This window comes from Bidens hawaiensis, unplaced genomic scaffold (genome assembly GCF_021521415.1).
Source record: "Bidens hawaiensis isolate Kalapana, Puna unplaced genomic scaffold, B.hawaiensis_p1.1 tig00048460_1, whole genome shotgun sequence".
NCBI lineage: Eukaryota > Viridiplantae > Streptophyta > Magnoliopsida > Asterales > Asteraceae > Bidens > Bidens hawaiensis.
Genome location: NW_027498689.1, coordinates 54,787 through 82,179, shown reverse-complemented (window position 1 = coordinate 82,179; position 27,393 = coordinate 54,787).

Below are 27,393 nucleotides of genomic sequence, written 5' to 3'. Positions count from 1 at the left end.
TGCACTTCGCATCGCCGCGATCTGCCTTTAGTATTTTTGAAAAGTGGAAGGACCAAAAATGTCAATAATTAAAGCCAAGGGACTTAAATAAAACTTTTGATATTTTAACCTTTCGCGCGGCGCAAATGATTTTTTCTCGCGATGCGAAGGAACTGACTCTTATCCTAACACATTTTGACACGTATCACCAAGTGGTGACACGTGGCAAGTTTACGGGTCAATTCATCAGGGCTAATAGTCTAGTTCGCGCGACGCAAAGGTATGCTATGCGATACGAGAAGGACAAATAAATTCAGAGGCGGTTAATGAACTCTTCGTGCTACACGAACAACTACTTCACGCTACGCGAAGGAAATCAATTTCAGCCTATATATAGGCGACTATGGGAATATTCCCATTCATTCCTCACACTCTCTCACACCTCAAATCACATACGCTTAACCTCGAAGTGCGTGACACTATTCCGACGTTCGTGTCTTGAAATACATGCAAGGTGTAGAAGTGTTGTTCGTTCTTTTTCTTAATACCGACAACACGTAGAAGTACTGCCTGCGTCTAGCCTAGGCATTTCTAGAAATCAAGTTACCATATAATTTTATTATTATATATGGCTTAGACCATAGTAAAGGTTATAGTCTATACCTTGAGAAAATAATAAGTGAAAAATGATTTTTATAAGAAGTGGGTATAGATAAATATTGAATATAAAAGTTTTATAAAATGTTTCTTAATAAAAAAGAAACAGTGTATAAATATATATATATATATTATATATATATATAGTTTTATAAAACTTTCATATTCGATATATATTTTATAATGAAGAAGAAACGAAAGAAATAAGTGATAAACATCTTAAACTACAGTGTAAAGCCCCGTTAGCGGTGCCTCACATTTGGCCGTTGGATTTACTCATTAACATAGTTCTATTCATCAGTGTTAATAAAAACATATGCGGAATATAAAAACTTTCATAAAACATTTCATTAACCATAACTTGTCTTAAAATAAACATCTTGTCTTTCAAAATATTATAATATTAAACATAAAAGTCTCGAGTCTTCCGATGCCAGCCTCTTATTCAATGCCACGTGCTCCCCTCAAGCGAGCTGTCTCATCCTACTTACCTGTGTGCATACTAAAAGTCAGCTACGCTGAGTGAGTTCTAGTTAATAACATAACATACTTTTCATACATACATACATACTTTCATTCACACTTTCATAATTCAAATTCTACTTTACTCTATTCTATTCTGCCTCAGATATTATTAGGGTCCGGTCCCTTTTTCTGCCTTGGATATTATTAGGGTACAGTCCCTTTTCTGCCTCGAGATTATTAAAGGGCTCGGTCCCTTTTCTTCCTTGGATATTATTAGGGTCCAGTCCCTTTTCTGCCTCGCGATTATTAAAGGGCTCGGTCCTTTTTCTGCCTTGGATATTATTCGGGTCCAGTCCCTTTTCTACCTTGCTATCTCTTACATTCATTCATAACATACATACGTATCATTCATAGTTCATACATAACATTCATATTCATAATCATAAATTGGCAGTACGTGCAATATCCGAAGATCGTTCACGTACCGACAAGCAATCATTCATACATTATACATAGCGTTCATATTCATAACTATAACTTGACAGTACGTGCAATATCCGAAGATCGTTCACGTACCGACAAGCAATCATTCATACATTATACATAGCATTCATATTCATCACTATAACTTGACAGTACATGCAATATCTGAAGATCGTTCACGTACTGACCAGCAATCATTCATACATTATACATGGCATTCATATTCATAACTATAACTTGACAGTACGTGCAATATCCGAATATCGTTCACGTACCGACAAGCCATCATTCATAACTTTCACATAATCACATAAGGCATACACTTATCATTTAGGATAAGTGTATTAACAAATCACATCGAGTATGCACACAGCCCCGAAAACATAACAAGGAATGGGGCTAGAAACTCACCTGGATCCTGTTGCTTTCACCGTTAATTGATATCCCTTCTTCAATTGAGCCTGGGTAACTGTTAACTATATATTTGTTAATTAACTGTATATTTATCTAAGTTGGTAGTTTAATTAACCAACACATTTCTAAATTGGGCTTGTTTGTCTAATTAATTCACATGGGCTATCTAGTTAGATCAGGCTATTGATCACTCTAGCTTTTGGGCCTAGTTGGGCCAGGCCCAAAGACCACAACACTTCAAGTGGCCGAGAACTCTCGGCAGAGAACCCATGTGTTGACCGAGAACCCTTGGGTTGACCGAGAACGCTGTTCCTGACTGAGAACCTATGTTCTTGGCCGAGAACCTATGTTCTTGACCGAGAACACATGGTCACCGAAATCTCTAATTGAACGAGAACTCTGGGTCACCGAGAAATCTCGTAATCGAGAACTCCGATGGACCGAAAACTCATGTTGAACGGGTTCTCGCGTTGACCGAGAACCCATATGGAGGCTCAGGTCCGAGAACCCTTGTCTGATGCTTTCAGCACATATTTTCCTATCTTTATTTCCATTTTAGCTCAGTAACGGTTAATCGGTCCATTATTACCCTTTTATCACCTAAACCCCAAACCTCCTTAACCGTTTTACGCTCGTTATCAACCCATCATAAAGACTTAACCCTTTTCTAGCATAAAGCTTGAACCTTTATGGCTAAAACGTTCAAAACTAGATCTAGGGTTTATTTAAACGAGCCGTTCATAACCATGAGTTCTTTAAGTCCATTTTAATCCTCAAGTTTGCAACTTTATGGTATAGCTATACTCGATTTACTATCCTACTAAGTTTTATGCAAAACCGACTTCGTTTACCTGTCCTTTTCACAAACCGAACACCACTCGTTTTACCCGAAACGAACCAACTAACCCGTTTATTATCAAGTTCATTACTTTATCAATAATCATGACCCGATCTATCATCCTACCAATTTTTATGTAAATCCGTTTATGAAAAGTAAGCCTTTTTAACAAAAACGTACCTTTGAGGTTTTTGTATGAAATCACTCGAGATGCTCAAAACCATATCAAACGAACTCCGATTTGAGTGATTTAAGCGGCCACGGAACTGTCTCGTCCCGATATACAAACCCATCAGCTCACCTTTGCCGGAAACCGCCGCTACAGTCGTCGGAACAGCTGAACAGTGCTGGAATCTTCACTTTTGAGCTGCAATGGTTTTGCTGATACAAATCAGACTTCCAGACCTCTGATCGAATATCTAATCGGTGGAAATCTTCATTTATATACCATGAACACTCAGTTAAAATTTGAGATCGATCCAACGGCAAGATCTCCGGGAATCTTTGTGTCTTTGTGGGTGGTTTTCTCAAAAACGGGAATTGGGTTAAGTGTGTGTTTTGATGGTGTAGGCTATGGTGTGGAGATGTATGGAAATGGAAAGGATTAGGGTTTTAAGGGGTATTTATACTCCCTTAAGCCCATGGACCTTAGGCCCATCTTTTCTTTTTGGTCCATAATTAATTACATCTAATTAGCATACTTATCCTTCTATCATTATTATTTTACTATTTTTCTATTAACTCTAGTAAACTTTTCGGTCTTAAATAAATAATATATAATTATTTATTCTTAGAAATTTCGGGATGTTACAGTCTACCGTCCTTATAAGAGGTTTCGTCCTCGAAACCTGCTTATTCCCTGTAAAAGGAATACTTCCTGTATTCACATTCTTTCTTGAACCGGCTTAGCTTCCTAACTTACCGGTTTATCCTTTGTCTCACAATCATCGAGTGACGTTAATTAGTTTTAGCTTTCTTAGGTAGCTTGTCCATGAATTCATCTATGATACGCTTCCTTTTCCAGACCTTGCAAGTGCATATTACTTCCACAAGTATGGTCTCCTTTCTTGTCATTTAAATTAGCACTGAATGACCATTATGTCCAATTACAACCTTTAGCAAATATACTACTGCTTTGCAATACGTTCAAACATATTAATTCCAAAAAGGAAACCTTCCCAGTTTCTCCTTAATGGTTACTTTTTAAAAATCCCTTTGTCTATTCCTTGAGAGAGAACACTTCTTGAAATTCTTGAGCGCATCCATTGCATAACTTGTTGGAGAACTCCTTAAGTCACCACTTATACCTTCTTTCATTCTCAGCTCTGCATCAACATGTAAGGTTCATGAGTTATAGCTGTCCAAGGTAGCTTGATCATGAAGTCCATGATGATACATCTCCCTCTTTCTTGACTAATCAAGCCTCACGTTGTCCTATGAATCCATTGTTGTTTGCCGTTGCATATCAGGCTGCCTGATATATCGTAACCAATTACCTTAACCGACTTCCTTTCCAGTATGTCTTGACCTTCTTTTATAATACCATTCTATCCTTTCCGTTCCAGAGGACTTCCCTTCCATGATCACATGATTATCAATTACTCACTAATTATTTGTGTCAAGACTCAATAAGTCTAAACCATATCTACGCTTTCCTTGCATGTCTTTCCAGCTTTTGTCCTTGGTTTCTAGCATTCTCTTGCAGTGTGACTTTCGGCTCCACATTCGTAACACTTGTGGTTGTTCTTATCCGTGTTGGAAAAGTATCATGTCTATCCAAAACTGTCACATACCATGGACTTTTCTTCATCTGACTTCTACTAAAGCGTTTCACTTCTATTAGTATATGCCTTCATTATAAGCGACATCTAGACTTTTGACCTTCATCTAGGATTTGACCTCGAAGATATCCATGACGTGGAATCCTCAGGCGACCAAATCTGATCTTCACATCATAAGTATCATCTTTCAACTCTCGGTGTAACTATAGAATTTGTTAATTTTTCGTCTTGCTCTCATCATTTATAACTTTTAGCTGTACCTCCTGGATCTCACTAATGCAATCCGGAGTACTAACTAATTTATACTACTTAAATGTCGTGATATCTTCTCCATAGTCTGGCCGTTAGCAACCATATTAGCCTCACCAGGATAATACTTGATTCCACAATCATAATCATTTATCAGCCTCACTCATCTTCTTGCCTCGTATTCCGTTCCTTCTGTTTCTTAGGACATGTGTCAATGGTACTCCCTGAAAACTTAGCATACAATTACTCCTTTTTTTCCAACGTTTCCAACACTTCTCTCAAGTGTTCAGCATGGTCGGACTTATCCCTTGAATAGTCAAAACTATCGTCTGTGAAGGGAACGACATATTTGTTCTAATATCGGATGACATGCCCTATTCATCATAACCATAAATGCTGCATGAGCATTCATTTATCCAAACGATATCACGAGCAACTCGTAGTATTCATATCGCGTCTGAAATGTTGTCTTATGGACGTCTGCCTCTTTCACTTTAAACTGATGATAGCCTGCTCTGAGGTCTATTTGCGAGGACCAACTCGCACCTTGAATTTGATCAAACAAATTATCCAATTGTGGCAATATCTATTCTTCACAGTAAGCTTGTTCAACTCTTAGAAATCTAAACACATTCTCATACTTCCATCTTTTTTCCTTCATGAACATCGCTGGTACAACACGTAGGGAAATACTCGGCATAGAACACCTTCGTCGAGGAGTTCTTGTAGTCGGGACATTAAATCTTTCATCTTGAACGGCGACATACGGTGTGGTGCTTTCGCGACGGGCTGTGTTTCTGGTATTAACTCTATCTGGAATTCTACCTTTTGTTCCAGAGGTAACCCCGGAAGGTCCTATGGGAACATCTTTCATTTCTTTCGTGTCGGCCGTAGCTTTGACAACATACGCTAGGTAGGCACTGCACCCTCGCCTTAACAAACCTTCAGCTTATATCATCGGAATGACGTTAGGCCTTGAACTTTCTGTATTACCATAAACTGTCACTGTACCGCCATCCATTGACATAAACCTTATCAACTTACTCTTACATGCTATACGATCTTTAACTCAGACGTCAAATCCATTCCCAAACGACATCGAACTCTCTTAAGGTCAATCATAAAGAGTAGAAAGGAACTCACGTCCCTCTAGTTCTACCTTACAATTCTTAACCATTCTCATACTTTGACGAAAGTATAGCTAGTGGTCTCTTCCATAAAGTATCAGGTACACAACTACATTCTTCTTAACGTCATATTTCATAATTGCTAAACTATGTAGTCTCATACTTTCATTCTTTTTCAATTAGGATGCCTCGAATTTCACCCGTCCTTCTCGATCATCTCTACTTTCTCGTCATTCGCTTCGTTACTCACGATCCCAGCAAGTTCCTTTATGGAGTTAACTATTGCAGGCATACTACCTTTCTTGACTCATTCTAGTTGGCTTATCTATGTTTCTTTCATGCTAATTCCATTTGGACTCTCTAGTTCGGGCTACCTTTGATGCTTCATCGAAAATTGTTGGCATTGTAGTGCGAAACATTTGGCAACTCCCTTGGTGTATATGATTACAAGTTCCAGGCGTGATCCTTCTTCTTTACTTCCTAAGGCCGAAGTCCTATTGCTTTCGTATATTACTTTGTCACACCTTCTTCAGGTGTCTGGTTGGCACGTGTCTTACCACAACGTCCAATACGACCTCTTCGCGCTCATCCCTTTTGTAGCAGTCATCTATCTCACCTATAAGGAAACACAAACATTATCACTCTAGGAATGATTTAGAACATGATTCATAAGGTAAGTAGTTAATGACAGTGGCCAAGTGTAATTAACTATTTGCATTACTCCTCAGGTTCAACATACTTCCATTTATGACTTCACTTGTGCTAGTTTCTACTTTTAAACAGTTAATCAATCAAACAATCAATTAATCCTATCCCTACATACATATATTCTTCCTTTAACTATTAAGCTATCATCCTTACACATTATTTAACGATATACTTTACCTTTACTAAGCTTGCTTGAGTGACACATGGCTATCTTGAACTGGCATCTTCTTTCTTTTCTTACTTGAATCACATTCTCTGTTCGAGTTTAAGCATGTAGGATACTTAAATCTCTCGAACTTTGCTCTGATACCAACTTGAAAGGCCCCGTTACCGGTGCCTCACATTTGGGCGTTGGATTTACTCATTAACATAGTTCTATTCATCAGAGTTAATAAAAACATACGCGGAATATAAAAACTTTCATAAAAAATTTCATTAACCATAACTTGTCTTAAAATAAACATCTTGTCTTTCAAAATATTATAATATTAAACATAAACGTCTCGAGTCTTCCGATGCCAGCCTCTTATTCAATGCCACGTGCTCCCCTCAAGCGAGCTGTCTCATCCTACTTACCTGTGTGCATACTAAAAGTCAGCTACGCTGAGTGAGTTCTAGTTAATAACATAACATACTTTTCATACATACATACATACTTTCATTCATACTTTCATAATTCAAATTCTACTTTACTCTATTCTATTCTGCCTCGGATATTATTAGGGTTCGGTCCCTTTTTCTGCCTTGGATATTATTAGGGTACAGTCCCTTTTCTGCCTCGAGATTATTAAAGGGCTCGGTCCCTTTTCTTCCTTGGATATTATTAGGGTCCAGTCCCTTTTCTGCCTCGAGATTATTAAAGGGCTCGGTCCTTTTCTGCCTTGGATATTATTAGGGTCCAGTCCATTTTCTACCTTTCTATCTCTTACATTCATTCATAACATACATACGTATCATTCATAGTTCATACATAACATTCATATTCATAATCATAACTTGGCAGTACGTGCAATATCCGAAGATCGTTCACGTACCAACAAGCAATCATTCATACATTATACATAGCGTTCATATTCATAACTATAACTTGACAGTACATGCAATATCCGAAGCTCGTTCACATACCGACAAGCAATCATTCATACATTATACATAGCATTCATATTCATAACTATAACTTGACAGTACGTGCAACATCCGAAAATCGTTCACATACCGACAAGCAATCATTCATACATTATACATAGCATTCATATTCATAACTATAACTTGACAGTACGTGCAATATCCGAAGATCGTTCACGTACAGACAAGCCATTATTCATAACTTTCACATAATCACATAAGGCATATACTTATCACTTAGGATAAGTTTATTAACAAATCACATCGAGTATGCACACAGCCCCGAAAACATAACAAGGAATGGGCTAGAAACTCACCTGGATCCTGTTGCGTTCACCGTTAATTGATATCCCTTCTTCAATTGAGCCCGGCTAACTGTTCAATTTATATTTGTTAATTAACTGTATATTTATCTAAGTTGGTAGTTTAATTAACCAACACTTTTCTAAGTTGGGCTTGTTTGTCAAATTAATACACATGGGCTATCTAGTTAGATCAGGCTATTGATCACTCTAGCTTTTGGGCCTAGTTGGGCCAGGCCCAAAGACCACAACACTTACCAAGTGGTCGAGAACTCTCGGCAGAGAACCCATGTGTTGACCGAGAACCCTTGGGTTGACCGAGAACATTGTTCCTGACTGAGAACCTATGTTCTTGGCCGAGAACCTATGTTCTTGACCGAGAACACATGGTCACCGAAATCTCTAATTGACCGAGAACCCTGGGTCACCGAGAAATCTCGTCACCGAGAACTCCGATTGACCGAAAACTCATGTTGACCGGGGTCTCGCGTTGACCGAGAACCCATATTGAGGCTCAGGTCCGAGAACCCTTGTCTGATGCTTTCAGCACATATTTTCCTATCTTTAATTCCATTTTAGCTCAGTAACGGTTACTCGGTCCATGATTACCCTTTTATCACCTAAACCCCAAACCTCCTTAACCGTTTTACGCTCGTTATCAACCCATCATAAAGACTTAACCCTTTTTTAGCATAAAGCTTGAACCTGTATGGCTAAAACGTTCAAAACTAGATCTTGGGTTTATTTAAACGAGCCGTTCATAACCATGAGTTCGTTAAGTCCATTTTAATCCTCAAGTTTGCAACTTTATGGTATAGCTATACTTGATTTACTATCCTACTAAGTTTTATGCAAAACCGACTTCGTTTACCCGTCCTTTTCACAAACCGAACACTACTCGTTTTAACCGAAATGAACCAACTAACCCGTTATATCAAGTTAATTACTTTATCAATAATTATGAATCGATCTATCATCCTACCAATTTTTATGTAAATCCGTTCGTGAAAAGTAAGCCTTTTTAACAAAAACGTACATTTGAGGTTTTTGTATGAAATCACTCGAGATGCTCAAAATCATATCAAACGAACTCCGATTTGAGTGATTCAAGCGGCCACGGAACCGGCTCGTCCCGATCTACAAACCCATCTGCTCACTTTTTCCGGAAACCGCCGCTACAGTAGCCGGAAGAACTGAACAGTTGCCGGAATCTTCACTTTTGAGCTGCTATGGTTTTGCTGATAAAAATTGGACTTACAGACCTCTGATTGAAGTTCTAATTGGTGGAAATCTTCATTTATATACCATGAACACTCAGTTAAAATTTGAAATCGATCCGACGGTTAGATCTCCAAGAATCTTTGTGTCTTTGTTGGTGGTTTTCTCAAAAACGGGAATTGGGTTAAGTGTGTGTTTTGATGGTGTAGGCTATGGTGTGGAGATGTATGAAAATGGAAAGGATTAGGGTTTTAAGGGGTATTTATACTCCCTTAAGCCCATAGACCTTAGGCCCATCTTTCCTTTTTGGTCCATAATTAATTACATCTAATTAGCATACTTATCCTTCCATCTTTATTATTTTACTATTTTTCTATTAACTCAAGTAAACTTTTCGGTCTTAAATAAATAATATATAATTATTTATTCTTAGAAATTTCGGGATGTTACAAACAGGTTCAAGTGTATTTTAAAAAGAAAAGAATATCAAGGTAATGAATATGAAAATAGACTAAAGGTCTATAGCTAGATCATTGATCTAGTATTTATACTTGGTTATTCTCGTACTATAGGTCTGAGGTAACTTCAAAACAAAATTAGTGAAAGCGCTGATCAAAACAAAGGTGAATACGCTCGTAAGTTTAAAACATTGTAATCGAGTCATTTACCCAGAAACCAAAGTTTACATGGGATAATGTATCCCTAAAACTTTAGTATCTGCTGACAATTGGGTTAGTTATACATGTGTTTGGATCCTCTCATTTGTGGTAGAGGGTAGGCATACGCCTACACGCGTGGTACAAGTTCCCGTTTCATTGAGCCAGTCTATAGGGCTGTGAGGGCTTGGCTAATGTGATATAATTGGTACTCCGGTCTAGAGGGCCGCTGATTGTTTCGAATATGAACTAAAAGTTTTCATTAATGATTTAGCATCAACATTGTCACCCCCCAACCTAAGGCAGAAATGTTGGGACATGAGTTGATTGCTCAAAGCTCTCAAGGTACTATATCACGCAATAGTTAAAAATGGCTATATCTATTTATTTAATTTAAATATTTAACAAATCCAAATAAATCCAAATATATCATTTATAAATAAAGCAAACAAGATAATAAGTAGTTCAAATTCAATTCAGTCTTGATAATCTCTTCTCTAACATAGCAAATCCTAAGTCCTTCAATAATAATTCTTGATAAATCTGTACACACGCTGACCTGCATATGCGTATAAAATACAAATAACTTTGTCAACACGAGGTTTAGTGAGTAAAACACCAGTTAAGTGAGATATAATATAATATATAAAGAATATGCAAAATGTTCCTGTGAGATAAGCAATTTAACAAATGAGAAAATAATAAATGTCGGTAAAACCGTTGCCTTGCGAAGTGGGCATTGGCTACTATGACGATCGTATTATCATACTATTACTGTGATTATGATGGACCTCTCCGAATGCCACCAATTAAGCAAATATGCAAATAGAAAATTCGGGATTAAATTGATATAAACACAAAGATTAAACAGTTGCAATTGAATACTATATAATAGGTAAATATTTAAGTTACGCATATGTCCAAAAAGATTTATAAGAAGTAAAATAGGAGAGTGAAATACTCACCTTATCAAATGAGCAAGGAGAATAAGGTAGATCAAGCTCTTCAGGAGTTACCGGCGAGATAGCCTAATAGAGAATAGTTGCAGAAAAATAAATATAAATGAATGACGGGTTTCAAGGGATTTGAGAATCTTTGATGATCATGTATATTATTATGAAAGTTAAATATTACTTAGGCTTATTATCAATTTTATTAATTTTCTTTATTTATAAATCTTTTAACCTGTAATATTTTGTAATTGCAATATATCATAATTATAAATAAAATTCTTATATAATATATATATTTATAATACACACACACACATATATATATATATATGTATATATATAAAGATTGGTTTAACCATTTAATTTAAATATCATTAGTATATTTATAACTATTTATATATATATATATATATATATATATATATATATATAAACCCTTATATTTAGACTTTAAATCAAGTTTTATTATATTTATATACATACATATATATATATATATACATACATACATATACATATATATACATACATATACATATACATATACATATACATACATACATACATACATAGGTTTTTATAAAGATTTTAAAAAACAACACATTAAACTTGTCGGTTTTAATAAGATATAGTTTATTTAACATTTATTATTATTACTAATTAGTTAACAATTAAAAACAAAAATATGAAAAATTTCCTAAAAAGATGGGCTGAGGGACTCGAACCCGCGCCCCAGTTGTTTAACCAAGGGTGCACTAACCATCTGGGATGGTGGCTAACTTGGTTATAACACAGAAACGATAAATAATATACTGACAATTTAAAAATCCCTATTTGTTTTACATAAACCCTAATTCATCAATTGATCAAACCAGTTCTTGTGAATCTAATTAATGTCCGGGTTTATGTTCACTGATCAAATACGAACTGGTAACAACAATCAAATACATTTTTTGATGTTATATGAAAGGTAAATTAGTGATGACAATGGTCGACACTAACGAACTCAAGAACACAGCTCAAACAGCGATGTTAATATAATTGGGTTGAGAGGTTTTGAAGGCGAGGGTTTAAGGGTTATAACTGTAAGTTTATTTGTATTATGAAGTTCGTTATCTTGTATGATGGTTAACTAGTTGTGTCGGCTGGATATAATAAGCAATACGGATTAATTTGATCTATTATACCAAATTAGAGGTGTCGACATGCCGAATAAGGTATGATCAACGTAACTGTTAATTCAATTTCCATGTTAGTGACGAGAATAGAGGTCCAAGCTATCAAACGGGTCTCATATACATGATTTAGGTCACGGATTTGGATATATCTAACGGTTTAAAATATTATAATAACCAGAAATTGCACTTTGGTCCTTAGAGATTAGAGGTGGGATCAATTTGAGGTTAAAGTTTAGTTTTGGGTTGAAATTGAATAATCTTGAAAGTTATTTTATATATTTTAAAGGAATAATTAAAAAATAATATTATAATAATTAAATAACTCGATAATTGCGGTATTTAATTAATAGGATAACCTGAACATAGAAATGGGTCGGGTAACGGTTACAAAATAAAAATGAGAAAACCTGAATTGTTACAGTATCCCCTACTTTTAGAAATTTCGTCCCGAAATTAGAGAATTAGCAGTAATGAAGAGGCACGGGTATTTGAGTTTCATCTCGTCTTTACGCTCCCACGTAAACTATGCGCCTTGTTTAGAATTCCAACGAACCTTTAACAAGGGGATGCGGCTTCGTTTGGTTACTTTATTTTTATGATCCATGATATTGATGGGTTGTTCAACAAAATGTATAGTCTCGTCAATACGAACTTGATCGAGGGGGGTATGGAGATTACCCTTGGCAAGAGACTTCTAAAGATTAGAAACATGAAACACCGGGTGAACATTAGAGAGTTCAATAGGAAGCTTGAGTCGATAAGCAACTAGACCAACTCTATCGAGGATTTCACAAGGACCAACGAATCGAGGAGCTAGTTTCCATTTCTTCTCAAAATGAATGACTCCCTTACGAGGGGATGCTTTGAGTAGAACTAGATCACCAACACTGAATTCAAGGGGTTTTCGTCTCTTATTAGCATAACTCTTTTGACGGCTACGAGCGGAAAGAAGGTTTTGACGAATCTGAGCAATACGATAGGTTGTTTCTTGAATTAATTCCGGACCGGTGATTTGAGATTCCCCAACTACGTTCCAACAGATCGGGGAACGACATTTACGACTATACAGGGCTTGAAAAGGCGCCATACCGATGCTAGAGTGAAAACTGTTATTATACAAGAACTCGACGAGCGGTAGATGAAAATCCCAATTGCCCCCAAAATTGAGGACACAAGAGAGGAGCATAATTTATAGAGTTTGAATCGTACGCTCGGACTGGCCATCGGACCACGGATGATAGGCAGTACTGATATCCAAACTAGTTCCCAACACAGATTGGAGAGACATCCAAAAGCGAGAAGTAAAATGACTATCACGATCGAAATAATAGTTAACGGGGTTCCATGATGACAGGCAATCTTCTCTATATAAATGTGCGCCAATTGATCAACCAAATACGTTTCTTTGATGGGTATTAAATGAGTATACTTGGACAAACGATCGACGATTACCCAAATACTATCATGTTGTTTACGAGTAGAAGTAAGCTTAGTAATGAAATCCATGGCAATACCTTCCCACTTCCACTCGGGGATGGGAGGTTGCTCGAGTAAGCCAAAAGGTCGATGATGTTCGGCTTTCACATTAGAGCACGTGAGACATTTAGAAACATAAAGAGAAATGTCTTTCTTAATTCCGGCCACCAATAGATGGAACGAAGATCATCATAGATCTTATACGCACCGGGATGTATGAAATATGGTGACTTATGAGCTTCGTCCATAATAAATGTGCAAAGATCATCACGATCGGGAATCCATAAACTGGTAAGAAAGTAAAGCAGACAATTGGGTTTTGTTTCCAGTTGAGTTTTAGCGCCACACGACATCTCGTCATACATATTGCCTTAGTTGATAGATACGTGTTGGGCGTCGAGAACACGCTTTTCGAGATCATTTTGGACTAGAACACAAGTAAGAAGTATGAATTTGACTTGCTTCTTATGACTGAGAGCGTCAGCCATGACATTCGCTTTTCCAGGATGTTAACGAATCTCACATTCGTAGTCGCCAAGCAACTCGGCCCATCGAGGTTGTCTCATATTGAGTTCTTTTTGATCAAATATGTGTGGAAGACTCTTATGATCAGTAAACACCACACATTTTGTACCATAGAGGTAGTGTCTCCAAATTTTCAAGCCAAATACAATAGCACCAACCTTGAGATCATGCAATGTATAGTTTTTTTCGTGAAACTTGGGTTGTCTCGAAGCGTAAGCAATAACCTTGCCTCGTTGTATGAGGATACAACTTAGACCTTGGTTAGAAGCGTCGCAGAATACGATGAAATCTTCATTACCTTCGGGAAGAGCAAGAATAGGAGCATTGCAAAGCATGTCCTTAAGAGTTTGAAAAGCTTCTTCTTGCTTTGACCCCCACACATAAGGCTTACCCTTGTGTGTTAAAGCGGGGAGGGGCAACGCAATCTTAGAAGAGTTTTGAATGAAGCGACAGTAATATCCCGCCAAACCAAGAAACGATCAAACTTAGGTAGGAGAAGTCGGTGGCTTCCAATTTTTAACGGCTTCAATCTTTGCGGGATCAAGATAAATACACTTTTATGTGCTTTGAGCTAGGTTTTTATTGAATATTATTCTTAGTTGGTTCATATGTGGTTTTTAAGGTTTTGAGAGATGACGAGCTTATATGAAATATTTTTACTAAACTTGAGACCGACAAACAAATTTCAAACATATTTTATATTATTATTCAAATACATATATTATTATTTTTATTCTCACTATTATTACTATAATTATTAAATCCACCCTTCTAATGTGAACTATATATACATGTATTATATAATAATATTAACTTGTTATAACTTTCATGATGGTGTAGGAGGAAATCAATTATTTGCACGTCCTTTGACAAAGCAAATACAAGAAGCGACGGTGGGGTTTAATTTAAATGTGATCATCATTTAACAAGAAAGAAAACACTTTGGACTCCAAAACGAAAAAAAAGTGGAAAAACATAGGCTTGTATCGGGCTGCTAAAAAAGAAAGATATAATTTGTCAGTAGGCTCACCACAATTGAGATATAAGGCGATCAAAGAACAAATGAGGGAAGAACCCTACGAACGAAGAGGGAGAGCCAGACAACTTTGATAGGGCAGTCGTGAAGGGGAGCTGCGACAGTTCGAAGGCAAGAAAAAGAAAAGAATCACGTAGGCTACTAGCTCAATTATTTATTTCTTCTTTGATGAACTATAATACTTATTTTGTTTCATCATTTATTAATATGATTGGCTAAACTTCTTATACTGCCTGGGTTTGGGTAAATACTTTTTAGACTCGTTTTATTTTTAGTTTTGGATTATTTATTGATTGGTGATGCTTTGGTAAAGTTTTTTTTTATTTGGTTATGATGCTTATGCGTATTTGGTATTAATTTTTTATCAATTTTGGTTCCATATGCGTCTTTGTGAATGGCTTTCATGTATGGATGTGTATTAGGTTACTTACTGGTGTGTTTGTAACTAGTTTATGGTTTATAGTTGACGTATTCCATAGGAACGGTAATTGAGAGTTTAGAGATACATTTTATTCTGCCACTTGAGAGACCAGGAGGTAATTAAGTGTCGTCTGTTTTGGTCTTCTACGCGTTTGGGTAGTGATAGAACATGAGTGAGTTACCCTTGATTCCTTTAGATACTTACATATCCGAGTTATAATCAAATTCAATAAGAATACCCCTTCACGCTTTAGGGTGTTTTGTGATTAGAGAGACCGGGAGGTTATTTAGTCTTTGGGTACCTTAGCATAGTTAGGTAAGGTGAGACCGGGAGGTGATCCGAACCATAAAACCGTTGATCTTACATGATATTTAGGGTTCTTAGGTATTGTTGGTGAGACTGGGAGGTAAGCTAGCATACTTTAGTTAATCCTTAAATTTCATATTTTTAGAATCAGGTACAAATCATAAATCCAATTCCGAGAGTTTACGAGTTGACTAGTAGGATTCCTTACCTAGGTAGTTGTTCCAGCCTATTTAAGTTTCAACCCGATTTGTTCGTGTCTATTTTTAGTGTTAGTTTTAAGTATTATTTAGTTGATTTTTATTACTTAAAAAACACAAAAATCAATTAAATCTAATTATTTAAGTCATTAGTCGAAGTCTAGTTTAGTCGTCGCTAGTGTCTTGTGGGTCCGATATCTGGACTTCATTAGGATTTACTACAGTCGATAGGTACACTTGCCTGTCTAGTGGTCTAGCATTAGGAGAATCTAGATTTATAAATTTAAAACTAGATTGTCTAGGTTAGGATTTTATAGACTGCGTTTTGCACATCAATACACATGCTGAATGAGCCATTTTTCTTCTTGAAAAACAAAACAGTTGCGCCCCAAAGAGAAGAACTCGGGCGAATAAAACCCTTGTCCGAGAGTTCTTGAAGTTGACTAGAAAGTTCTTGCATTTTGGAGGGATCAAGAAGGTATGGGGCTTTAGCTACGGGGTTAGCTCCGGGTATAAGGTCAATCCGAAATTTGACTTTTCGAACAGGTGGAGGAGCGGAGACATCATCGGGAAAGACATTGGGAAAATCACGTACAAACGAATTATCGGATATCTTCTTCTCTTTACGCTCTTTCTCCACCACGAGAGTTACGAAAGCAACACACTTTTACGCAGATAACATTGAGCTTGAAATCATGACATAAGATTAAGCATAGATGTAGGCGTATCACCGAAAACATTAAGAACACGACCTTTCTTGAGAGGTATAGAGAGGAATTTTTTGAAGTAAACAACTTCAGCACGATTAAGAGTTAACCAATCCATCCCTACAATGACGTCGAAACTACCCATTTGCATAGGATGAGGTCAATACGGAACTTGACTTTATTAAGATTTATGACGCAATCCCGAATTACCGAATTAGTAATAATCGAATTCCCATCAGCTACTTCTACGATAAAAGGCTTAGATAACTTATCCCGAGGCTTATCAATAATATACGAAAAATCCAAGGAAATAAAAATCTTATTGGCACCCGTATCAAATAACACCGAAGCATAATGATTATCAATGAGAATCGTACCATTCACCACGTCGCTAGAGCTTTGAGCTTGATTCACATTCATCATAAAAGCACGGCCATTAGATTCTTGATGGGTTTAAGAAACTTGGTTTAATAGGGGAGCTTGGATAGCATGGGCTTGAGTTGATGCATATGGAGGAGCCATAAGCTGAGGCACTGGAGGAGCATAGGATTAGGTGCATAAACTGGAGGAACATGGGGTTGGTAGGTTCACACTTGGTAGGCTTGAGAAGTATAGTAAGGTGCGGGGTATACTTGGTGTTGCGGTGCATGGGTGACATAGTGGGATGTAGGCATGACATGGGCTTGGTGAGCATGGGTAAGCAATGGGCAGGTGTTGCGGAGATGGTTAGGATCTCCACAATGGTAGAAAGCACGGGTATTAGGAACACCAGGTTGAGCAGGGTTAGTAGTAGGTCTAGCTGTCTGGGGGTGAAAATCGTGTTTGAATGGCTTGCGAACCAGGCGGTGCACAACAAACATTAGCAAGATGACCGTAACGTTTGCATTGGGTGCACAGTCGGCAAGGGGATTGAGCAGGGTGATGATGGTTACATGGTTCAGAGGGGATGAGGGCCAATGCATGCTCTTTTGTTTGGGGCATTTGGGTTAGGTGGAGGTTGGTTATTGGGTTGGTTGACATAATAGTTATGTGGTTGGGCTTACGCTTGTTGTTATTGTGGTTCTTGTTGAAGCGGTTACTGTTGTTGTAAGCAGGTTTGGGTTCAGCCTTGGCATCGATGGATGAGTCAGTTTTATTGTCAGGAGTAGGTTTGGAATCCCTGCGAGACAATGTTCCATCCCTAACATGACTATCGGTGAGGGAAGCAGCTAGGTCCATAGCCTCACCGATGTTACCATGGCGTCACGGAAAATGGTTGGTAAACCGCGAATGTATTTCTGAATCCCGCGGTTCTCGGGGGTTAAAAGTTGGGGTACGATACGACTAAGCTCACGGAAATGGTCTTAATAGGTGGAGTTATCCCCATCAAATTCCTTGAGTTTCCAAAACTCAGCCTCAAGCCTTTGCAGTTCATGATCAGGGCATACTACTTTCTTCATCGCCTCCAAGAAATCCTCCCAAGGCATGGCTACAGCCAACTCGGCACCTTGGTCGACTTTCAAGGCATTCCACCATGTGATAGCCCGGTCCTCGAAAAGGCTCGAGGCAAACTTACTCCGTTTGGCGTCTGGACATTTAGAGTGGATGAACACATTCTTTATCTTCTCGAACCATTGAAGCAATTTGGTGGCATTTTCCTCGCCAAGAAAGGAAGTAGGTTTTATACTCAAAAAGTTACGAAAGTCATAATTGTTCGGTGCAGCCGAAGTAGCAGATCTATTAGAGTTGAGGCTCTGGATTTGGGTTATGATTGTGGGCATATTAGCAGCAAACTCCTTAGTGATTCTAAAAGCCAAGAGGCGATCGTGAGAACCAGATGAACGTTGGTGAAGACGGTGGTTTCTTAGAGAAAAAATTTCATGAGAAACAAAAATAAACAATTTTAAGATGAGGGGTACTTGTGTAAATATTTATGAGATGACGCAACTAATGAGGTTAACGTGAGGTAACTAGATGAGGAGATGGGGTTAGTTTAAAAGTTAAAAATTTTTGTTAATTAAGTTAACTTTACAATAAACTAACGGAATATATTTGTGGGTGTTGGCCTCCCTTGAGCTTTCCATGAAAACTTGAATGGCCCAACTAAACTAACAAGCAAAAGTAACAGAGTTGGACGACCCATGAGTGTCACATGGCATTTTAACTGTACCACCTAAATAATGATTAAAATAAGTGAGTTGGATGGCCCATGAGCATTACATGACATTTTAACTGTACCAACTAATTAACGTATTATCAATACAATAGAGTTGAACGACCCATGAGTGTTATATGGCATTTTAACTTCACCAACTAAAGAACGATCTAACGAAATAAAATGTGGGAAGTTGGAGCATCCCGTGAACCACCACGTATGATGAACTCTAACAAAATAACATTCAAAACAAGTTGAGGAATGAATAGTAGGAGTGCTCATGGATACCATGGATTTTTCACCCAGTTTCCCATTTAAAAAAATTAATATAACACAATAATCGGAAAAAGTTATTGAATTTAGCCACGGACCACCATGAATTCGGTTTATAAACGATTGCAACCGCTAAAGCGGTCACGTTTGACAGCCTAGGGTGTCGGTCATGTGACATTTGTGTCCTGCGTTGGCCTATAAGCTCGAGTACTGTGGTTAGGATATCCTCCAGGTAAGGAATAACGTCTTACCTTGGGTTCTCGGAACCAGTTTGCCAATGCCGACTCACAGTTATCTCCCCCTTCCAGTTACTACCGGACTTTGTCATACAACCTAGCCCTAAGGTGAGAGAGTAAAAACAACACTAGGGAATTCTTAAGGAATTTACCAAAAATAAAGGCAATCTACTTAATTTTTAAATTATATAAAAATTTATTGATGTTGAGGCATAGTGATGTTATATGAAATACACATATTTTCGTATTTGTTTTATCAAACTTTTCGGTGCGTTTTAGTATTTGTTTAACCGTTTTTGATGATGTTTACATGTTTATGTTTGATGTAGGATCATGGGTGATAAGATCATGGAAAACAAGTCTTAAATTGATGGATTTAGCTCACCCGAGGATCGAATCGAAGACGATGCGTGTAAACGAGTTTTAATGAGTAAATTAAGCAAAAACGAAGACCCCGGGGGCCACCTAGGCCTTGGAGGTCACATGGCGTGGCGCCTCATGGTGTCCCTAAGCTGGCTAAGATGTTCAGATTTCAAAGACCCCGTCTATTTTGTCTTATATGGGCCTTATGGGCTTGTTTTGGCTTATTTTGGCTTGTTTAACAAGTTTAATGATCTATTTAAAGAACCCTAAAACCCAATGAACGAAATTATTCAAGTTTCCAGCCGTCTCACACCTGTTCTAGGGGAGAAACCAAGGAGGACAAACTTACGGTTAGGGGTGGTAATCTTGACCTAAACTCTTTCAAATGAGTCAATTTGAGTTGTTTTAAAAGTTAAATGAGTTGGTTTGGGTAAAAGGTTTTAACTAAATGGGTCAAAATAAGTCATTTGAAATTCCATCCTTTTATTTTCGGGTCAAAATGGGTCGACAAGTTCAAAGAAATGGGTCGATGTGGGTTAGAGTCCTAAGGAAATGTGTCATGTTACGGATCGGAACGAGTTTTCGTACAAGACAGGTTTCGGCACGAAACGGGTTTCAGATTGGAACGGGTTCGGTTCAGGTTTCAAGCCAACACGAGTTTTCACCGGTGACGTGTTGGGTTTTGGTTTCTTTTGTTTCTTTATGGTCGATTCCGGACTCGTTTTAGTTCGTTTTTTCAGTTTTGTTTTTGTTCGGTTTGAATTCTTTTAGTTTCGTCTTGATTGATTTTTTCGATTTCGATTGATGTGGTCCGGTTTTGGCTTTTTGTTTCTTTGTTTCACTTTCGTCGATTTTTTCGGTTTCGGTTCGATTCTATGTGTTTTTTTTATGGAACGAAGACAATGTAGGAAACATTTTAGTGTTTTTATTTTTTTTGTTTATGATTTATATTTTGAGTTATAATTTTTTTATTATTATTTTTGAATAGTTTTTTTGGGGGTTTTTAATCTTAATAGAAAACCCCTAAAAAATCGAAAAAAATAATAAAAAAATAATAACTTAAAATATAAATAAAAAACGAAAAATCTAAAAAACTCAAATGTTTCCGCCATTATTCTCGTTCACAAAAAAAAAACCCCTCAAAACCGGGTTCGACCCTAACCTATTTTGATCCAAACCAAAACAACCTTTTTCTAATTGACCCGTTTTTGACCCAAACTCATTATGACTCATACTCGTTTTTACCCATGACTCATTTAAACCCATGACTCGTTCGACCCAACCCAACCCATTTGCCACCTCTACTTACGGTTCTATCTTTTATTCTTTAGTTGTCGGTTTTGAGTATTTGAATGATTTTAAGTTCATTTTTGGTTTTTAATCATTCAAATATTTTGTAATCAGATTTATTTGAACATGTTTATCACTTTTATATATCTTTTTCCATTTTTCATTGATTTTGATTGGCTAGATAGGTTAGAATCACCAAGGTTTGATGTTTAACGACTTAAACTAAACTAGTTTAGGGTGCTTAACAAATGGTTGATTGTTTATCTATTGTAAAGTTCATAATTTGTGAAATTATTCTGTTTTTACCCTCTGCCATAGATGTATCTTAGGTTGCATGTGCCCCATGTGGTTGATTATTGCATGAATTAGTTTTGTGAAGGCGTTAATTGCATGTTTCGGTTATTACTTTGTGTGTTGATTGATCATGGTAGGCATACCATTAGGGTTTATGTTTCTTGGATAATTAAAGTCAGTGACTTCACCACCTTTGAGTTGGACCAAGACCTTAGGTGTCGGCTTATCTTGCTAGTTAGTTGATCGGGTTAGTCATTGTGAGACCAAGTGCGGTTTTCCTATTATCGGCTAGGTTAAGTTTGTAAGTTGAGTTATTTTTTCCTTAGTATTGAATTACCCCTCTTCTCCTAGGTTTGAAATTAGCTCGAGCCTTAGTGATATATGTAACTTAGACATGGACTAAGTGATGAGTTATTAGGGTACGTAGATTAACAACCATGAATTAAAAGCTATCTAGACATTGTTAGGGTTTTCTGGTAAAACTGACCATAGGGACCCAGTTGCCTCAACCTCACCTATGTTAGCTCATCTTTAGAACTCTGGTTTCAACCACATGTTAGCACCCATGTCATCTCACAGCCGTTTAAGTCATCTTACCCATGTGGTTCATTTTCTTATTATCGTTAGTTCCTTTAAGTTTCACCGTTAGTTAAGTTTAGTTAGTTTAAATAACTTAGATAAAGAAGTATATTATTTAGGCAGGACTTATATTAGTGTTAATTATCTGAGCCGTTCTCACGTGTCTTTGTGTTCGACATCCAGATTCCATTAGACTGTGCTGTTACGCGACCGGTACACTTGCCGTTTGTGTGAAACTTAGTTACGATTATTTGGTTTTATAAATTTAAGACTTAGTTTTGAATTGCGAGAATTAGTTATTAATATTTATATATAGATTTTCGCACATCACATAGCCTCGGAGTTGTGTGTGTGCATGACAATAACATAATAATCAAAATAAATTATTAACTAAGAAAGCAGTAAACAATTAAGTAGAACACATAAGGCAAGTAGTAAGCATGTATGTGGCTCCTAAACATGTTACTAAGGCATCACTAACGACCTATCTTATACCTTCGCCTCTGATACCAATCTGTCACACCCCAACCTAAGGCAAAAATGCCGCTCGAGGTTGTCCTCTATCTTGGCCATCTTTTGGTCCACATGATAATGCTCAAAACGCAATGTTTCAACTTTATCATGCAACTCTTGGTTTCTCTGTTCCTCCGCCACGTTAATGCTTAACAAATCGTTAACTCTCTCGCGTAAAAACATTAACTCCCTAACTACATATATGGGCATCTCTCATTGTCTTCCATAACTTGGCCTCAATCCTCTCCTCTCCTCTCCATGGTAATTTCTTGGTGGAAATGTGTGAAAATGGGCATGTCAAAAGAATGGGAAGTAATAGCCATTTATAGACATATAGGACTGCAAAACATGGCCATGGTGACATAAACACGACCATGTTAGGTGAGTGTCATAAATGTCAGTCCAGAATGCGGCATTTATTAAAGAGATGATGAGTTTTGTCTAGGCACAACCGTGCTTAGGGTAGACACGGTCGTTCCTTGGCATCTTTCACAATTTATATGTGTGCGATTCTGATCCCTAAGACGTAATTTAAACTTCATTTCACCAAAATTCCTAATATTACATTACTTGTCCTAAAAACACAAAAAACAACACTTAAAAATAAAGTAAAAAATAAAACAACAAATAGTCGGGTTAAGCCCAATAAATCCTAAAAACTAGTATTTAGCTCAATTCCTTGAACCATCAACGGGCATATCAGAAGAGATTGGATAAAGGGTCTCTAAAATCCCCTTCAGAAAGGTTCCCTTCAAAACCGCCATCTCCACCAAACGGTGGTGGTGGCGGGGGAAAAACCCCAACCGAATGGTATGAATTTCAATATGCTCATTAATGTCACGAAGCTCGACTTTCATTTCTTCGACCATTTTCGTCAAAGCTAGGACTCGTTGTTCATTGAGAACGAGCATGTCCTTGAGATCTTTTTCCATTAATGGAGTTGAAGGATCATCTCTAGGCTTATATTTTCTTCGTAGGTGGAGAGGTGGCAGGGTTTCTGGCATTAGGATGTTACATCGACACTTTGGAAGGTTGTTTAGCTTAGATAAATGTGGCTAGAAGGTGTGAAACGCTCTCAAGAAAGTGATTCAAATTTAAAATATGCCATATCGTCTCAGCAAAGCCGTGCTTCGCAGGGCACGGGCCATGTTGACAAGTTTTCTCTGAAATTGGACAGTCTGAGCCGGAAACAGTGCCATAAACTATCATTGCAAGGAAATTGTACTAGGCATGGCTGTATTGAGTGGGGCACGACCGTGAATTCCTAAAATAGTTTTTTTTTTTAACTTATCCTTAAAAAAGCAGTAAAATCTATCCTAAACATGAAATATTTTTGTCACAGTCGATAGCTTGAGTCCTGACTTTGCCATTTTAGTTCCCAGAATAGAGGCATAGTACCTCCATTTTGGTTTCCACAGGTTCTCCTGATTAAAGTTTAAGTCTATGAATGTTTACCTTAAAGCTATGTCCATCTTTTTGAGCAAGTTCAACGGCTCCATGATCAAAAACTTCCTTAACCGTAAAAGGGCCAGACCATCTAGATTTTAACTTTCCATGAAATAAACGTAGGTGAAAGTTATATAGGAGTACCTGGTTGTGTGATTTAAAATATTTTTCACCTTTTACGTGTGCGTCAGAAGTCTTTTCATCATTTATTTGGAAATCTGTGAATTTTCGCACGCTTACATCCTTAGTTCTTCTAGCTCGTGAAGTTGGTTAACTTTGTTTTCTCCCTCAGATTTTAGATCAAGATTGGCAGTTTTAAGTGCCCAATATGCTTTATGCTCAAGTTCAACGAGAATATGACACACCTTTCCGTACACCAATTTAAATCATGTTGTGCTTATTAGAGTATTGTGTACAATGCAGAAAGCCCACAGAGCGTCGCCCAATTTTTCCGACCAATCTTCGTGATTTTGACTCACAGTTTTCTCTAAGATTTGTTTGATACCCCAATTTTTAACTTCCATTTGACCACTTGTTTGCGGGTGGTAAGGTGTAGCGAGTTGATGATGAAACCCGTATCTAGCCAATACTTTCTCCATTTGCGTATTACAGAAGTGTGTTCCTCGATCGCTTATAAGTGCCTTGGGAATACCAAAATGTGAGAATAATTTCTTCAAGAACGTGACTACCATCCTAGCATCATTGGTGGGTAAAGCTTGGGCTTCGATCCATATTTATTCGTAGTCTACTGCAACTAGGATGTAGTGATGACCAAATGATGTTGGGAATGGTCCCATAAAATTGATTCCCCAAACGTCAAATATCTCACATACCTGAATTAGTCTTTGTAACATTTCATCTCGAGATGAGATATTGATGGAACGTTGGCATGCATCGCGTAAGCTAACCCTTTCATTTGCCTCTCCATAGATTGTAGGCCAGTAGGAGCCAGCGCCAAATACTCTCATTGCAGTTGTCGATGCTCCATGGTGGCCTCCTGATGGTCCTTCATGACACTGTTATAGTATCTTGTGTACTTCATCTACATATACACATCTTCGGATAACATTATCAGCTCATATGAAAAATAAGTATGGGTTTTCCCAAAGGTAATATTTGATATGTGTAAAGAATTTCTTCCTTTGCTGATATGTCATTACCTTGAGAATGATTCCACTAGTGTTGTAGGTTGCGATATCAGCGAACCAAGGATGTTTTCCTTCACGAGTCTGGATATGCATGAGAAATTCTTGGGGAAAGTTGTCGTATATGTTTCTCTCAATTTTTTCTTGTGAAGCTGGGCATTCCAGACGAGAAAGATGATCAGCTGCAACATTTTCAGAACCATTCTTGTCCTTGATTTCGATGTCGGATTCTTGTAGAAGTAAAATCCATCGGATCAGGCGGGATTTAGCATCTTGTTTTATGAACAAATATTTAATCGCTTCATGATCAGTGTAAATAATGGTTTTCAAAAGAACAAGATATAACCGGAATTTTTCGAAAGAGAAGACTAAGGCCAGAAGCTCATTCTTGGTAGTTGTGTAATTTTCTTGAGCATCATTAAGTGTCTTGTTGGCGTAGTAGATAAGATGAAAATGCTTATCTTTCCTTTACCCTAGGACTACTCCAACTGCGAAATCACTTGCATCATACATAAATTTGAATGGAAATGTCCAGTCTGGGGCTACCATGATTGAAGCGTCCACGAGTTTGTTCTTCAAAATTTGGAATGCATCCAAACATTTTTTAGATAATATGAATGGAGCATCCTTTTCAAGAATTTTTGTCGGCTATGTTTGAAAAGTCTTTGATGAAACGGTGATAGAAACCTGAATGGCCAAGAAAACTTTGAATAGCTTTAACATATGCAGGCGGTGGAAGTTTAGAAATAGTTTCTACTTTGGCTCTGTCCACTTCTAAACCAGCCTGAGATATCTTGTGCCTGACAACAATGCCTTCTTTAACCACAAAGTGACATTTTCCAAATTTAACACAAGATTGGCTTCTTCACATCTTGTTAACATCTTTTTCAGGTTTTCTAGACATATATTGAAAGAGTCGCCAAAGACAGAGAAACTTTCCATGAAAACTTCCATTGAACCTTCAATAATGTCATGAAACTACCATTCAACGTTGAAAGGTAGCTGGAGCATTACACAATCCAAAGAGCATTCGTCAGTATGCAAATCTGCCATATGGACATGTGAATGTTGTCTTATCTTGATATTTGGGAGATATCAGAATTTGAAAATAACCAGAGAATCTGTCAAGGAAACATTACTACACCTTTCCTGATAGACGCTCGAGTATTTGATTGATGAACGAGAGAGGAAAACGATACTTCCTGGTGGCATTGTTGAGTTTGCGATAGTCTATGCAAACTCTCCATCCCGTGACGGTTCTCAGAGGAATCGACTCGTTCTTGTCATTGGTGACCACCGTCATTTTGTCTTTCTTCGAGACTACTTGAAGATGACTTACCCATGGAGAATCAGATATGGGGTAAATCAATCATGCATCAAGCAGTTTGAGAACTTCCTTTTACACCACATCTTGCATATTTGAATTCAGTCATCTCTGGTGCTGCACTACGGGTTTGAAGTAATATTCCATCAAAATCTTGCGAGGGCAAAATGACTGGTTGATGCCTTTGATGTCCATTATTTTCCAAGCGATGTCTTTTTTGTGAGATTTATGAACTTCTAGAAGTCTTTCTTTTTCATTGCTTGAGAGATTAGAGGAAATGATAACATGCAATTGAGAATTGCCTTCGAGGAAAGCATACTCCAGGTGTTTGGGTAATTCCTAAATTCGGTAGATCTTCAACAGAGGGTTTGGCTTTAGGTTCTAGATCTCTATCTACTTCTTCAAATGTGTCTTTGGAGTTGCTTTCTTCTTCATCCACAGCTTGATTTTCCATATCGACAACATGCGCTTTTTCTTCAATCAGTTGCGTGTCACATGCTTCTTTCTCAATTGTTTTCCTTAATTAACAGCTCACTATTGATTCACAGATATCCAAGAAGTATGCAAAATCATCTGTGTACTGTGGGTGTTTCATTGACTTCCCTATGTCAAAAGTTACTTCCTCATCCTCTACCCTAAGCGTGAGTTTGCCGGTGCAAACGTCTATGAGTGCTCTAGCGGTAGCTAAGAGTGCTCTTCCTAATACAAGAGGTACAAAAGTGTGTACATCTATGTCTAGAATAACGAAGTCAATGGAATTACAAACTTGTCGATTTTGATGAACATCTTCTCAGCTATGTCTCTTGGATATTTCACTGATCTATTAGCTAGCTGAATGCTCATACAGGTTAGAGTGGGTTCTCCTAGTCCTAACTTGGAGAACATCGTGTGAGGCATGAGGTTAATTCTGGCTTCTAAATCGGCTAAGGCGTTGCTGATAAACAAACAGGGGATAGTGAAACTTCCTGGGTCAGTCATCTTCTTTGGAAGCTTGT